A 17,193-nucleotide genomic window follows, 5' to 3' on the forward strand; every position below is an offset into this window, starting at 1 on the left:
CCCTGCAGATGAACCACGCATATGTAGTTTACGACCAATCACAGACGATGATTTTGTACAGTTACAGTAGAGACGTTACGTTTTTGTTTAAATATTCACTCTTTTTTTAGTTTGACACCCCAAAATCCCTCACACAGTTCTCTCTGTCTCAGTCAGTCTCACTCACACACTCAGTCAGTTTCTTGTCCCTCTCCTCTATCCAAATATAAGCTACAAGACCACGTTTTTGTTTTGCTTTGCATTCATTAGCTCACTTAAAGAAGAAAAGAAAAAAAGCTGATGTTATAGTTATATGGCAACAAAAAATGTTTTTAAATATGTAAATAGTTTGTAAACTACCTGGTCAGCCCTTTCTATTAATTTTGCCTCCCTAAGAATTTCATATTACGCAAATAAGTTGATTATGTCATCTAGCTACTTCTAGCTACTTTTGGGAGAGCCGATAGCTACTTCACTTACAGAGGAGTTGGCAACACTGCCTGCTCATAGAGCTCCAGAGAAAAGTATCATAAATGTTGATTTTCTTGCGGTTTTCTTTAAATCTATGAGTTAAAAAATGGTCTAACAACGTGCATGGGTTATGTAATATCGATGCAAGGTATCCTGAGAGGCTAGAGAACTGAGGGTTTTTTTTATCCTGTTCCCTAAACCGCACATAAACAGAGCACAGTGTCTCCTTTGGATTAAGAGGTGACGTAGACCACACAGTCAGCTCAAGCACAAGGATGTCTGTATTTGTTCTAAGGTAAGGCAACGTAGTGTCAACAAAATTTGCTTGGCAAAGTCACAAGTATAACCTCATACATTATGTCAGCAAACTTAGGTAACGTTAGCGTAAGTTAACTAATAGCTACTAACGTTATGGCCAACTTCAGCTTGTTAACATTAGCTCATAATGTCAGCTGTTCAACGTAGTATTTTGTTCTTTGACATTTGCACCTCAATGTTAACTATAGCCCCCCATACTGTGCTCACTATACACTATAATATACTATTTTGCACAAGATTGATATTGTTTCCCTGTAACAAAATGCATTTAAAATGACCCTCATGCATTTCTTCTACCTTCTTAGGCTAAACATCTTGCTAACAAATAATGTTTGCACCTATGCAGCACCTTTAGCAATGATAATCAAAACAATAACAACAATATAATAATTATGAACCTCTACTTTAGTGTAAAAAAAACCCCAATTATGACAGGTGTGTTGTAATAAAAATGAGTGGCTTCCACTGATTAAATTCAGTCTCTCTATGCTATGTCATGGTTTAGTTTTTTTTTTGTTATAGTGTGGACTTTGTGCTTTCCTTGTTTCTTGTTTCTCATGTTCTGTTTCATGTTTTATTTTATATTTTTACTCCTCATATGCAGCCTGTGTTTTTTCTTCCTGTCTCCGTGTTACCCTGATTTGGTTCACCTGTCTTGTATCAGTCTTGTTTGTCTTTCCTTGTTGGTCTCCCATGCACACCTGCTCTGTTTTAGTCTCATTTGCTCCTCCCTTGTGTTTCCTGCCTCACTTTTATTTGTTGTCCAATCCCTGCGTTTCCCTCCTGTCCCTGTGTCCACCCACCTCAGTGTTTTTTCATTGTCTTGATTAGTTGCCGGTGAACATATACCTCTGTGTTTCCCTTTGTCTTTTGTCAGTTTGTCTGTTGTTTCTGCCTGTTGTCCCTGCTTCTGTTCACCCTGCAATCCTGCATGGTTGCTCTCCCTGTTGTTTCCACTGTTCTTGCTCCTGCCTGCACATTATAATCTTGGTTTGTTTCACTTTGATCTTTTATTAGTACTTCATGTTGTTTTTGGATTCCTGTTTGTTTTTGGACATTATCAGAATTAAATGCTCACTTTTTGTTTCCACACCAGTCTGCTTTTTTTGTGTTTTGCATTTGGGTCCTTATTCACCTCACTTTCTGTCACACTATATAGAGGGAAAACCTGGATATTAACAAAGTTTGTGGTGAATGACAAGTTGTTTCTTCATGCAAAATAGATTTGGGGTTTAAAGTTCAATCAAACTGTTTTATTTTAGGGGTTTAGTGGAGTCATTTTTGACCCTTAGGAGAAGTGGTGTATACAGAAAAACAAGACAACACAAGTGTAAAATATGCTAGTCAGTGTTCAGAAGTTGGTTAACTTGTGCTGACCCAGTAAATAAAGTCCATAGTTTTCTAATATAACTTTATATTTTTTTGTTTAGTTGTTTTGTCAGTGGAGGACCCAGTGAGAAGTTTCTCCATCCTCACCAAGCTAAAAGCACCAGGGCTACAGCAGCAAATCAGTGTCGTCCATCTCCTAAAAACAGGTACAGCAAACTGCAAATGATAAAAATATTGGCATGTGTTGATTAATTAATTTCTGTAACTTCTAGAGCTACAAAGTTATCTCCCATTTATCTATAAAAGAGGGTGTGAATCAGCTCCTGGAGGGACCAAGGGCCACAAAGTGACAGGAGGAGGTTAGATAAATTTCTTATCACAAACATTTCTTACATGAAATTCATAGAGCTTTGAAATCATTGCATTGATGAGCGGGACATCTTTGTAATCTCTCTAAAGTGTATAGATTGTTCATTGTGTAAATAATAAAAGCACAGAAGTCAAGTCCAGTTGCAAGCATCTGGCCTTGTATTTTAAAAGTAGCAGTTGTGGCTTTTTGACACTTTGACACTGTTTTGTCCCTTGTTGACCAAACAGAAGTATCTAGTGGTTGAGGCTGCCTCTGCTATGGTCATCTCTCTTGCTCCAAAAGGGCACTTGATTTCAAGCACTCTCGCTTCCCCGTTATCATATATGATGGCATCTGGTGTTGCACCAAGAAACTGCAGTTGTGGCTGTAGCATTAGGCCAGCATCATGTACATGTGGATTTGGGTATTTCTCTTGGTAGACTTGCTTTGGCCTTGGATCATTGGCAGTGCCATAGCTTGTTGCTTTAGCAGTGAAGAGTTAGGGGTAGTATTGAAAAAACTGAAAAAGTACTGAAAAAACTCCGCTGTAACCTTTTACTTTTTATTATCCTTCCAAAATCAGAGGCTGTCAGCCTTCCTTCTCACTCAAATGAGTGCCATGCAGCCTGTGCCTTTGTCTCAACTTAAATCTTCCTTGCTGCCGGTAGATTGAAGCAGTGATGGCTCTGTAGTATAGATGATGGTAGATGTGTGGAGAGAGGGGCCTGGGAGTGCAGGCAGCGCGCCGAGACTTTGTTTGAGTGAGCTGAGGGGGCGGGCCTTAGTGACAGGTCAATTAAAAACAATTCTGTCATTATCTGTGAGCCGTGACACTGCTGAGTGAAATGTGGTGGCCCTTTTACACCATGAGACATCTGTAGAGAAATAGTGTAGTCTATAGGTTTGAATTCTGAATAAAATCATGACTATAGCCACAGTGATGTCAGCCATTAGTTTCTGGACTGCTGTTCTGAAATCTCAGGTTAAGCATTTGGGCTGTTGCCACCTTGGAGCCAGAAGTGACCATTTCTTGATCAAAGGGTGAGAATAACCCTAATGTAGCAGCTAGCTAGGTTAGCACACTGCATTAACTCCTATGTTAGCTGTGAAAATACTAATGTTAATTTTCACTAGCCAAAACAGGCTTAAAACAGACTAAGGAGCCTGCGTCTCATTAGGGGTGCTTTAACCCTTTGAAACCTGGACTGATATCAATTTTCTTGTGCTGCGTTCAGACATCTTTCAAAAGCTGTTTTACCCTTAAAAACCTGAGCAAACTGGTTTGATTTTGAAAACATGGGGATAAAAGACAATAACAAACTGGGAAAGAAACTTCTCACAAATCAAAAAAGGTGAAAAATTAAAAACAACCCCGTTTCTTATTTTTAAAAAGAAGGGAAGATTTAAAAAAGTTTAAAAAAAAACAAAAATAGGGGAAAATCTCCCAAAAGTAGTAAGTCGTAATCATAATATTAATATAACAAAATGCATTACAATATAGTCTTAAAATATACTTTTTACAGTTTCTTTTCCAGCACTTTTTCTTGGTCATTTTCATGTGTTTTCTTTTTTAAAGTGCTTATGTCAGGTGGATTTTGCAACTTCTTTGTTTTTTTTTGCTAATTGTTTGGTCATTACTTGTTAAATTACTTTTTTGCTTTCGCCCTTTATTTTTTAAAGAAATCAAACCAATTTTATCAAGTTTTAAAGGGTAAAGTACGACAAAACACTGAAGGAGACTTTGTTAGGCGACCAAAATGTTAATAACTTTAGTCAACTGAAAACACACTGAAATAGCAACAGCTATGGCTACGTCTGTTGATTACTGTAATTTTATTATGTAGATCTGTTTTGTACACATGACATCTATTGCACGTCCAACCGTCCTGGAGGAGGGATCTCTCCTCAGTCGCTCTTCCTCAGGTTTCTATCATTTTTTCCCTGTTCAGGGTTTTTTGGGGAATTTTTCCTTCGTTGTGTGAGGGTCTAAGGACAGAGGGATGTCTTACGCTGTAAAGCCCTCTGAGGCAAATTGTGATTTGTATTAATGAGCTTTACAAATAAAATTGACCTATACTGTCTGTTTAAATTTGGGGTTACACCATGGTTACATTACCTAACCAACAATGTTGTTGTAGTAATGCACAGCATCCACCTGTCAGTCAAACAATCACATCCTTTATTATGTGTACTTTAAGAATTTATGACATTTAAAAGGTTGAGTTCTATGAAAATTAACCACCGCATAATTGTCATAAACTGGTAAATTGTAGAGACCAAAACATTTTTTGTACCAGGCTGTAAATCTGTGTTTTTTTTGCTGTAAATTTGGGCATTTTAACATGGAGCTCTATGGGGACTGACTCTGTTTTGGAGCAAGCCTCAAGTGGCCTTTATTTTTCAGCCTTGCTCTATCCACTGAGCCACCAGGCGCCCCCTTTTTGTGTAATTAAATAACTCATTAATACTGAACTTAGAAAAATAACACTTGAACAAACAACAAGTTTTTAATAATAACAATAATAATAATAATACATTGGATTGATATAACACCATTCTTGAAATCAAGGTCAAGTTTTTAGTTTAGTTTGGCCTACGTCCATTCACTAACATGGAGGGGCAGGCTTTATGACCTTTACTGCAATCAGACACCAGGGGGCGATCCAGATTGAAAAGCTTCACTTAAGGGGAACTGTCATGTTACGACCTTTACATGTAGTCTATGGTCCAGACTGATATGCAGAGCAGAGCAGAGTTTAGAGCTCAGGTCATCAGGATGGTCTCAAAGGGTTTCGTCTCACAGTTTGCCATAACGTCCCCCCGCCCCGATGCCTTAAAATCTGAAAGGACGCATTAAACCTTCTCTCAATGCTGTTGATCTGCATAAAGTGAGACTTGTGTTTAGGGTGTTATTATCATACTGTCACTGATGTGTCAGTGTTTTTGTGCTGGTGCTCTGCACAGATCTGACACCTGCCCGCCCCCTGTTCTCTGAAGCTCTGCACTAAGAGTCTCTGTCACACATTATCCTTCATATTAGTGAGTACAGGTACATTTTATGAACAGAAGCAAATTACCACAGACATTCCTGTAACCTTATGTCGCAACATCTTCTGTGACAGCAGGTGTTGCATTCATTCATGTTGATGATGACTCCATGATGTTGTACCATCCAGAACACGTGCCCTATTTTATCCTAATAATGCTGCACTGGGATGTGACTGTGCCACTGATCGATAATGTATTGATTCATGTCCATGATGACCTGATGTGGTGCTGCCCTGTGTTGAAAGAAAACCATTTTGACCAGCAGCCGCCATTTTATCACTGTCTTTATGTTCAGGATGAGATCCTGTTCTGTCTCAGTGGTCTCAATGTGTGAAAGGAAAATGTTAAAAAGGTAAAGGAAAGGTAGAGAATAAGCTTAATTCTCAAAATGTCAAACAATTAAATAGGTACAGTGGTTTATTTACTTTTTGGAGGATTATTAAAGGGATAGTTCACCCAAAAATGAAAATTCTGTCATTATCTACTCACTCTCCTGCCAATGGAAAGTCAGGTGAAGTTTTATACCATAAATATTAATACCATAAAACCATAAAAAAAAACATTTAAATTATATTACATTACATTATATTAAATTTCTAACAGTATTTGACAATAGAATATGAGATTTGCAGTGAAATAATAGTCACCAAAAGCATCGAGATTTACTGTGTTTTACTGTATTTTGAAAAAAAAAAAACCCTTTCCATTTAGTTATATTGGGGCTGTATTTATGCAACTAACAATAAAACACTACTGTTAGAAATTGTTTTTACAGCAATTTGTCATTGTAGATTTCTGCTAAATGACTAAAGTTGTCAGCATGTGATTGCTATTTTGCAGTGTCAGTACCATAAGTTACATAAAAAGTATATTACTGTTAAATTTAAAACAGTATTTTATGTTACAATATGGGATCTAGAGTGTAATACTTGCTTTAAAAAGCATCCACAAAAAATTACATTACTGTTTGAATTTTGCATTATTGTTAAAGCAATAATATTATAAAAAGCAACTAGATTTACAGTTTTTCACTGTATTTTGGAAAAACTGCTATTAGAATTAGGTTGTATTTTTACAGCAAGTTATAACAGCACAGATTTTTACTGAATGACATGCAGTTACCAGCATCTGACCATTATTTTACAGTGTCAATAAAAAATAATTCAACACATTTGTGATATTGTCTCCAAAAAGCATCTAAATTTGCAGTATTTGTTGTATTTTCAAAAACCTACATTACTGTAAGAATTTGGCTGGATTTTTCCAGCAATTTGTTGTAGTAATACAAACTTACTTAGTGCCCCTTTAATGGTGCAGAATACTGTAACCCTGCCACATTCAGAGTGTCATTGCGCCTCAGAGAAGTCTGCAGGCAGGAGCAGCCGTCCTCAGCTGTGAGACCTGCAGACTGGAGGTACTGACTGAGATCCTCCAGCTCCTGCCTATTCCAGCCATCCCAAAACCACACAGGCCTTTTCATAAGGAGCTACTTGTTGCAAAGCTCTCTAAATGAGCCGGACTTCTCCTTAAGAAAGCTGGCTCCTGAAAATGAGGGCTGATTGAAACTGCTGGCTGGAGCTGGGATGGAGATGGAGCCCGTGGTGTCTGTTCGCGTGCGTGTGAGCACGCGTATGTCCCTTTAATCGCCGACGGCACTGTAATGACCAATCAGCAGCCATTTCAACTCCTCAATTTGGTGGGGTGGATGGGGGGGGGGGCAGGACTAGAGAGAGAAAGAGCAAGGGAGACAGACAGAGAGAGAGAGAGAGAAAGAGAGAGAGAGGGGGGGGGGACAGGCAGAGAGCAGTCGGGCTCCGCTGGATGCGCTGTTGGTTGTTCTGGTTTTCGCCTCATCCCCGGCACTCAGCGGTAAGTCAACTTGCTCCGCGCTGTTTTTTCGCTCCCTGCAGCGGCTTCTCAACACATCACACCACTGCTATTTCCCTGTTTCCTTGTCTCTTTTTTGCCAAAGTAGTGGTAGCATCATTTAGAAGCTCTTCTCTTCACGGAGTCTTTTGCAGCATGTCACTGGTGCACTGTGACGGAGGGCACGCGGGCACCGAGTGAGGCTGTTTGATGATACAAGTGAGGAAATATAAGGTAGTTAGGAACTTTTTTTCCATATCAGGATTTCTTCAGCCGCTTTTGGGGATAGTTTTTGGAAATCCCACGCTGTATAAATATTAAAAAAAGAGACATATTCTTACTAAAATTATTAATATTTTCTCTTTTTGTGAAGTTAAGGTCTCGCGGAGCGCTGATTGTCGTTGTTTTAACATAAACAGAAATGTAGAAACCAGTAATGTGTATGGAAGTTATCATAAATAAATGTTGAATAAATTAGTGGCATTTTTATGAATGACTTATTTGTACTTTTTTCACGAATCGTAATAAATGCGCGTGGCGAGCTCCACATGCCACCTACATGTTATTTGGGATCTATTTTTAAATAGGTTAAAATAAGACGCGTTAATTGCAGTTACAATGGTCGCTTGAAACGACGCTTTGTGTGTTTATAGTGGAAGTTTTCTGTCTTGGTTTAGTGTTTGTTTTCTATCTGAAATGTAAATTTGCGTGTTATTATAACAACATGGATGTTTCTGTAAGTGGGTGAAATCTTGTGGCTCAGTGAGTTTGATATTCTGGACTTCATCAGTGAGAAAAGCTTGAAACATTAATGACACTGTTAGTTTTCTATATCAGTCTTTGTGGTTTGAGCAGAGAGAGGCAGAGAGTACGGCGCAGAATGGAGTGATGCTGATCCGTTCCGACTCATTTTCTTGTCTTTTTCAACTCCCTCCCTCTCTCTCTCCTTCTCTGACTCCATCTTGATCCTTCCCTTTCGTGAAGGTAGCATCTAATCAAAGGATATAATCCTTTCAAACCTAAAGGCAGATTAGCTTGGTTTCTGTCAAAAACATGGGAGGAAGACAATGAACAACACAAGAAGAAATGACCCAGAATGTAGCAAGAAATTAGGAAGTGAGAGTACAACACATACCAGAAAATCTGTAAAACAAAAAACAAAAAAAACAAGGGACAGCGAAATTACTTGGAAAAAATGTACTTTAATTCTACTGATTTTGTCACATTAATTATGAAATAGTTTTTCCCTTTATTTATTTTTTACCAGACATTTTCCCCTAGCTTTTTGAAAAAAATGGGGGGGGGGGATTTCTTACCAAGTTGCCAAATGCCTTTTCCCCATGTTTTTGAAAAAAATTGCATCAATTTGTTTATGGTTCAAAGGTTGAAATACTTGTAAAAGGCATCTGAAAGCAGCACAAGGAAAGTGATGTGGCTCTATGTTTCAAAGGGTTAAGTTAAAGAGATTTTTTTCACATCCATGTCCCTGCGTCTCTTCAGCCATTTGAAATATCACACCCACATGTGACCCACATCATTTTTACATTGAAAAGCGATTCCAGCATTGCTTCCCTCCTTGGTCTTAGCTCATTCTGCCTCGTGTGTCTGTGACTCTCTGTATCTGGTGGCTGCTGATGAAGCTCTGTCAGCTCGGGTCAGAGCTGGCTGGCGAACGTGTGTTTTGTCTTAGACTGAACAGCTTGCATGTTGACGGCAGCAGGTTTGGGTCAGTGTTGGAGATGACCTGCTTGGCGTGCCGCAGGGGTGGGATTTCCAACATCTGGGCAGTTGTGTAGCAACAGTGTTGATTACAATAAAGGCTAAACCACAGAAAATGATTCCAAATTCTCTACCTCTGAGAGAGGGGGGTTTGTCACATGTTTTGCAAAAACAGAGAAAGGGCAACATCTTTTTACACTGTATGTTTATTGTTTAACTCTTTGACATCTGGATCACTTTTCTTGTGCTGCTTTTAGATGCCTTTCACAAGTATTTCAAACTCTGAAACCTGAGAAAATTGGTGTGATTTCTTTAAAAAAAAACATGTAAAAAGGCAATGAGCATCGTAGTAATAAATGTTCCTCAAACTGCAAGAAATTAGTGTTAAAAAAACAACTTAAAAAAAAGTAAGGATAAATATCTAGGGAACAAAACTATATTATAATTACAATAATTCAATGTTTTTAATATTATGTTATAGACTATATACATTTTATGAATTTTAAATATTCTATATTTTTAATCACTTTTTCTAAGACTTGTTTACCTTGTTGTTGTTTTTTTGCTTTCTTTTTCATCTTTTAAACTAAATTATATGTAATTTTCTTGTACTTTTTACTAAGTTCTTGCTAATTTTGGGGTCATTTGCTCTTTTGTTACCCACTGCCTTCTTTTTATGTTTTTGAAAGAAACCAAGCCATTTTTCTCATGTTTCAAAGTGTTAATGACCATTTCCAAAGGTATTCAGGATTTTTTAAATTAATCTTATAATTTGTCTTTTCCTATGGTGTGAAAGCCTTTGAAAGGGTTAGTTAGTCATCATAAAACTCTCTCCGCTGACAAAATACTCATGAAAGTTGAGGTTGAAAGCAGGATAATGCAGCTGTGGTCACTCATTTTCGGATTTTCTGACTGATACCTCTGAAAGTGCTCAGTCAGAGCTAGGAGGAAATATCTGGTGACTTGACTATCTGGGTTTTTAACAGCACATCAACACTGGGCCAATATATGGATACACTAGTGGAGAGATTGGTTATGATTTGTTCAATTACTGATTCTCTAGAATAATAGGAACATGCACAACAGTGAAATTCAACTCTCAACCCCTAAAAATGTATCCGTGGAAACAGCCAGCAGACCATTGGAATTCCAAGCCTGGACCCCACGTTGAGATCATTGATTTATACTTTGTAGGATTGTGGGGTTTCCTGTTAGCATTCATCCTCCCTGTTTCGTGGTTTGAGTCAGTCCGCACAAACATTCCTCATTAACTCAGGTGTGACCTCTGTGCAGTCAAACAGCCCTGAACTTACAGCCTTCAAAGAGTGAGAGAAACAAGTCTCCTGCTGGGCGGTTGGCTCAGAATGGGTTTATTGTAACTATTAGTTTGACTAAAGAATCGGGAATTAGGAATGTATTCTTGCCGCTGGGCAGCATGCTTTTTTAACTGTGAGGTTTTGTCTGTGTGTAACTCTTATACTCTTGCCTGATAGAAGGCAGAATGGTCACATTGTTGCACTCTGTTTCCACCGTCAGTCTGATACCCCTTTTCCCACCAAAATTAGGGCGTCGTACATGGGATTTTTAAACATGGGTAAACCTAAAAACTGGCCATAGACTCCTTTCCCTGTGTGTACTGCAGCAGACGAGCAGGTAAATAGGCTAGTAAACAGCAGAGAGCAGCATGGACAGGGGTCTGCAAAAACTTAATGGTGGTTACTTCTCGTCATGTCTTACTTATTCAGTCTCTCTTTCAAACTAGGGGCAGACTTATTTGTAACAATTTTTTAGTGCTGCTTGGGAAGAGATGGATGTATTTAGCTTCAGTGTGTCATTGCAAATTGCTGGTTAAGGAGTTAGGATTAGTGCATTCATGTAGGTGTTGTGTTTCCATAAATGCTGATCAGAGGCGGAGCTAATAATACCTGTGACTATAGAGGAGTTGTGTGACCTTGGTGTGAAAAGCGATCGTAAATTTTCCATGACATTAAAAAACAAAATGTTAGAATGAGTAGGTTTTTAGTGCAGTGAGAAATAGGCGTATGACGATCCATTGAACTGGATCAATATATCAGCAATGATGTATGAGCACTGATCACATATCGTTGCAAACTGAAAACATCGATCCATGTCATCCTCTGTCAGATGCACTTGTCTTTTCAAATTCCTCTTTTAGTTTATCTCTTTTGCTTATTTTCAAGTAATTTTCTAGTAACTTTTTACTAAGTGCTTGCTAATCTTTGGGCCTTTTCTTGTTCAGTTGCTTATCGCATTCTCCCCATGTTTTGGAAAGAAATCAACCCAATTTGCACAAGTTTCAAAGGGCTAAAGGTCTGGACCAGGACAACTCATCCAACAACATCCTTTCCCAGCAGCATGCTCTGGCAGGCTGCAGTGACCACTGTGAATATGTTCTATAAATTATAATTGGATTAAAACAGAAGTTTCTTGTGAAGAGTAAACGTGCTAAATTTACCAGAAGACACTGCCAATTTGTAAAAAGTCTAGTCCTTCTAGATGTACTTGCCAAAAAACAGGAATATTAATAGATGCCGTTTGCAGTTAATTCTGTGAGCACCCACTCTGAGCTGCTGTGCTTAGTAGTTCATTAAAGGTCCAGCCAATTGTGTGACATTGATACAGACAGAGATGCTGGCTTAGGAAGCCTCTCCTACAGTGCCAGCATGTACCACCATGTATTGTTTGTGACCTCAGTGGTCAGCTCTCCAAACTACAATAGGGACCTTGTTTCCTCTTAGTTTAGCCTGGAAGGCTGGATCTAAATCCCAGGGTGGTCCTGACCCCAACCTTTACTGTCTTTAATCTGAAGCAAAGCACTTCTCGTCAATAGCAGACCTTGTTGGAGCTGCATGCTGACAGAACTGCTGTTGTACTTGCTGACACCATCGGCTATTTGACTATGGAAAATGAATCATCAACTCTGCCAAACTCCCCAAGTTTGGCGGACTGCCACGGTTCGTGGCCCGTGATTAACACTTCATCAACATGCACGTTTTACAGTTTAGTGTCGAACAACATGCCAACATGTCAAAGTTGCAGAATATCGGCAAAAACCAAAAGCATAAAGACGTTGTTTCTATTGCTTTCAATCTCATCAAAATGTCATCCAGAATATGCGAGAAGCAGGAGTTAAATCCATAAAACCTGGAACAAAATCACTTTCCATGTGCTGCATTCAGATGCCTTTCAGCCTTTAGCAAATGAGTTGAAATCTAGGTAAATTAGAATTATTTTGAAAAAAACATGGGCAAAAGGCAGTGAGCAACTTGGCAAGAAATTCTGCAAATTGCAAGAAATTATTTGATGTAGTCTTTGGTCAAACATAATTTTAGCTTTTCACAAAAAAATTCAAAGATTAATTGGATGATTGAAGGATGAAGAGCATCAATAGAAACAATACAAGATATTGCAAATTAAAGAAGCAGGGAGAGAAAATTAAGTAGAATACCAGGCAACTGGTAATAACAAATAAATATAACTTATCTTAAGAGATTTATGGAAGAAGACTGAGTCAGTGGCAGTTGCAGAGCCACAGAGCGCTGATGGCAGAAGCTCAGTCACCTGTAGTCTTACGCCTGGACACAGTCAGGTCAGTCATGCAGTCAAAAGTTCACAGCAATAACCTGGAGCCAGGCACGGAAACATCTGTACATAATCACAGCAGAAGTCAGTGAAGCCATCAGCAAGCAGAGGCAGATATTTGGCCCTTGTCTTTGTTGGAGGTAAAAGCCTTTTTTCAGCACTCTCCCCACACTGCAGGCGCTCTCCTTTCGGTTAAGGCAAACAAACAGGCTGCTGCAGCAGTTAGGGCAAGAAGAGATAAAAGCGTGTAATCCTGTGTATCGCTCAAACTCAGGATGGATCTAAGTATAGCAATGCTCCTGAGATGACCAGAAAAGCCTGAATGTAAAAAAGTATTTTAGTGTGTCATTCCAAATTAGGGACTGGAAACATGCCGAATGTGTTTATCAAGCTGACTGAGGGCAACTTCAGTTTGGCTGGAAACACTGATGTGTTTTTTCCTCAGTGTTTCAGTGAATGCAGGCAGGGCATCAGGACTCTATTCTCTGCTGTCACCTGATTTCTTAAATGTCATGTAAAGTCAGTTTTGGAAAAAAACAGGTAAATAGCCAGGAGCACTTGAGGTAATTTTGGGATTATTAGACTTGCCTTGTCATACTCAGTGAACCTAAAAACATAAGGCAGCCAGCACACTAACTTTTCAAGTTAAAAGCAATAGTTTGTTTTTACAGTAACCACATTACAGCCAGGCTTGTACATGTGCAACACATAGCACAGGAAATACAGTTTACCACCGCTACCATTCATTAAGTTAGACTATTACTGCAGCGTAGTTAAACTTGACAGTTTATTCTCTGTAAGCTGGAAACAAACTAACAGCTCTCCAGTTCATATATTAATAGTTTTTGCAAGTCATAGTGGTGCTCCATGGTCACAAAATATGACTAAATAGACACAGTCTGGAGCTCTGCTAAAGCCCTGATCTGTGTGTGTCTGTGAGAGGCAGAGAGCCGTTGGTTAAAGAGGAAGAAATGAAATGTAGAAATGAGTCTCATGCTGATGGCTAAAAAAACAAAAAGACAATTTATAATCGACGTTTGTGATAAAGCCATTTTATACATGACACGTAGAAAAAGCCATGATACATCAAGTATATTCGATTTATAGCCCACCCCTGGTTATATCAGCAAAGTAAATGTACAGCTGGTCTAACCTTGTCCTTTAAAAGCACATGCACACTAAGTCTAAGTGTGTGATGATGCCATAAGTTGCAGGCTGGAGAACATTTAGTACACAGTCACAAGAATCTCATCTGGTATATACTGAGTCAACAGCTGAACACTGGCAGACATTCTGTAAGGGCAGCTGGACATCAGTCCCGTGCGACATAAATTCAGCCTACAGCAACACAAGTAATCGATACGGTGATAAGATAATCCAGGCATCTGATCAGCTTAATGTTATCGATGTTATCGGGGGGGGGGGGTTCATAGTCAGGTCTTAAATTTTTAATATTTGAAATGCAAAATTATGTAATAATTTAATGCGTCTTTCATTAACTGATGTTCATTTGCATTTTTAGCTTTCCTTCAGCTCTCCGACACTGTTTCAATCCTTAAAGGTGATTTGCTGATGATAGATACTGTGGCACAAGATGTTGGTGGTTAACTAAAATGTGTCTACATTTCTTTGATACATACATTACATGTTCACATGAGAGCTGACTCAGGAAGTCATCCACTAATCAGACGATCCCCGGCTCCTCCTCCGATCTGCATGTTGAAATATCCTTAGGCAAACCCCCAATTGCCTCCAATGGCTGTTCCATCAGTGTGTGAATGACAGAAAAACTGAGTAGCAGGTGGCACCTTGTAGATTAGCCTCGGCCACAAGTGTGCGTGAATAAGTGAATGTGACTAGGAGTATAAAAGTGCTTTAGGTGGTTGGAAGACTAGAAAGGCGCTACACAAGTGCAGGTCCATTTACCATTACTGTAGCCTGTGATAGCTGAGCAGTGTGTGAGCGCTCAACAGACTGTAGTGATTGTGTCCTGTGGGGAACCAGTTTATAACGTGAGATATCACAGGCAGCATCGAGGCTGGATGAGTCAGTGGGGACCCAAAAGCACATTTCTGCCCAGGACCTCTTAATCCAGACATATTTAGCCTCAAACAGAAAAGAAGAACTTGTGACATGTTATATGACTAAAGTACCTGTCAGGCTTGCTGGAACACACAAAACATCCAGCCTCTAAAACTGAGAGCTTCTATCTACGAGGTTTCAAGTGTGAGTTGTTAAAATGCTTTACAACAAAGCTAGATTGGCTGGCATAGTGCCAGTTGCTCGTTATTTCTAACTGTGTGCAGTCTTTAGAGCAGGAATTTAAAACATTTCTATAATTTTAGAATGTTTTGAGGATTTCAGGATATTTCTAGGATTTTGGGATGTTTCTAGGATCTAAGGACACTTTTAGGAATTTAGAATGTTCTCCAGGACTTTAGGTTGACATTTAGCTAGGACCTACTCCACTGACATTTTCTGGGACCTTATGTATGCTAAAAGTACAAAAACTATTCCAGGTGTGAATCACTTTATTTTTATTGTGAATTAGAAAATTATTGGGGGGGGGGCACCTGGCACCCTATCAGGGGCCACATTTGGCCTGCAGGTCATAGCCTGAGTATCACTGCTTTAGAGGGTCAAGCAGACAAGTCACAGAGAAACACTGTTATCGGGTATCACTTGAGATGGACAGTCTCTTCAAAGCAGTGAAAACACTCAGTACATGATATGTCCTGATAGAGCAGCCACTCACACACATTTCATTATGAAGCTCTGAATGCTAATGAAGCCCTGACAGTGCTCTGTGTGCTTATTCACGCTGACATCCTACAACTGCCCCGACAACAGTGTTTGTGCTCTGTATACGTGTGTGTGTGTGTGTGGGGGGGTGAATGAATAGGGTGAGACGATTTGGTCCAGGTGCATCGTCAGGGACATTAAGTGGATTAGGCAGCAGAAGTTTGGCTACATGAGGTGTGTGTGTGTGTGTGTGTGTGTGTGTGTGTGTGTGTGTGTGTGTGTGTGTGTGTGTGTGTGTGTGTGCGTGTGTGTGTGTGTGTGTGTGTGTGTGTGTGTGTGTTCTTTTGATCATTATTTTTCCATGGAGAGTACATTTCCTGTCCACACTTTCCTGGACTATTTGCTGATTCAAACAGTTCCCAGGTCTGTTTTCTAACCTATAGACCTCTATCGCCACTACTGTGTGTAATGGCTTGAAAACAGCGAAGCAATGTTTTATTTAAACTGTGTGTGCGCACAGACGTGATATTAGACAACGTTAGCGGTTAGGTATCACCTCCTGTCCATGACTGGAGGCAGCAGCACATACTAAAATGGTGTGCATGTGAATAGCAGCAGCTTTTAACACACTGCAGAAAGCATTTACATCAAATGAACAGTTTTTCTCTGACAGGTGTTCAGCTGCATCTGTCTGGAAAGGAGCAGCTAAATTGTTGTTGGAAGACAACTTCAGCCTCCCTCTTTCTGACTTGACAGCTCCTCCAATTACAGCTCTGTGGGCCCAGTGCGCAGTGTTTGCAAATACAGTAGATCGCTGTTCATCAAAGCCGGGTCACAAAGAGTGTCAAAATTCTCTTGACAGCTTCACCATTTTGACTGAAATCAGATGAGAGGTTTTTTTTGATCCTACATGCAAGCTATCTAATTAGTGTCTGATAGCTAACCTGAGGTAACAAAGAGGAGAAAAAGGGAACAGACGAAATAAGCAGTGGAGGGGGAGTGCCGGGACATGAAGAGAACACACAGCTTTGCCAAGGTAGTCTCACCAACATAATAAAACACTGCTCAAGTGAAAAGACTGTCTGCGCAAATGAAATGAAACTGAATCCTTTGTGTCTTCTACAGCAAACTGATCATCGTCTCGTGGTGTCTTCTTAGAAAAAGAGAAGCTGAAGAGGTTGTGTTGCTGATATTCACGTAAAAAGTTTTTTTTTAAAAATCACAAAACTCAATCGAATTGTTTTTCCATCTGTAGTAACAAAATTAATATGACCTAAAAAAACAAAACAAACAAGGACGCAGTCTATTTCCATGCACAGTTAAATGGAGCTACATAAGGCCATTAAATTGGACTACTGTGCAATTTAATCCATTCATTAACTGAAGTTTTTCTGACTCTGTGCTGTACATCTGTACGTAGTCTACCATTTTCTTTTTACCTTTGTCTTGTTTTCTATTCTTTTTTTCTGTTTTTGTTTTACCCGGCTTTCTTTGATGAATTCTTGTTTGACTTCTGGGTCAAAGGCTAGTGTGGCGACAGTGGAGTATGTGCAGAATAGGCCGATTCAGGTCCATTTGAGGCGTAAAGATGAAAGAGTTGCTCAATTTCCAACTGCATTATCTAGGTGTGTTAGTGTGACTTTGAGAAATTCAACTTAATACAGTCTCAGTCAGACTAACATGTTCACATGTACTTTAAAAGTTTTAGTTGCGCTAGCAAAATTATTTGACTTTTTCTAACATCCTGTTATTGTACTGATTGAGGCAGA

General features: G+C 39.3%; 1 protein-coding gene across 1 annotated transcript in view; it reads left to right on the forward strand.

Moving 5' to 3' along the window:
* The first annotated feature begins 7,279 nt into the window (after positions 1–7,279).
* The window catches only part of cdh6 (cadherin 6), a 134,212-nt gene continuing 124,298 nt past the window's right edge, over positions 7,280–17,193 (forward strand). Inside the window, exon 1 of the mRNA XM_042498026.2 lies at positions 7,280–7,363. The gene's annotated coding sequence lies outside the window, so the exon portion shown is untranslated. The remainder of the gene's footprint in view (positions 7,364–17,193) is intronic.

The sequence above is a fragment of the Plectropomus leopardus genome, chromosome 12, assembly GCF_026936395.1.
Source record: "Plectropomus leopardus strain MGB_pleo_1.0 chromosome 12, ASM2693639v1, whole genome shotgun sequence".
NCBI classification, from domain to species: Eukaryota; Metazoa; Chordata; class Actinopteri; order Perciformes; family Serranidae; genus Plectropomus; species Plectropomus leopardus.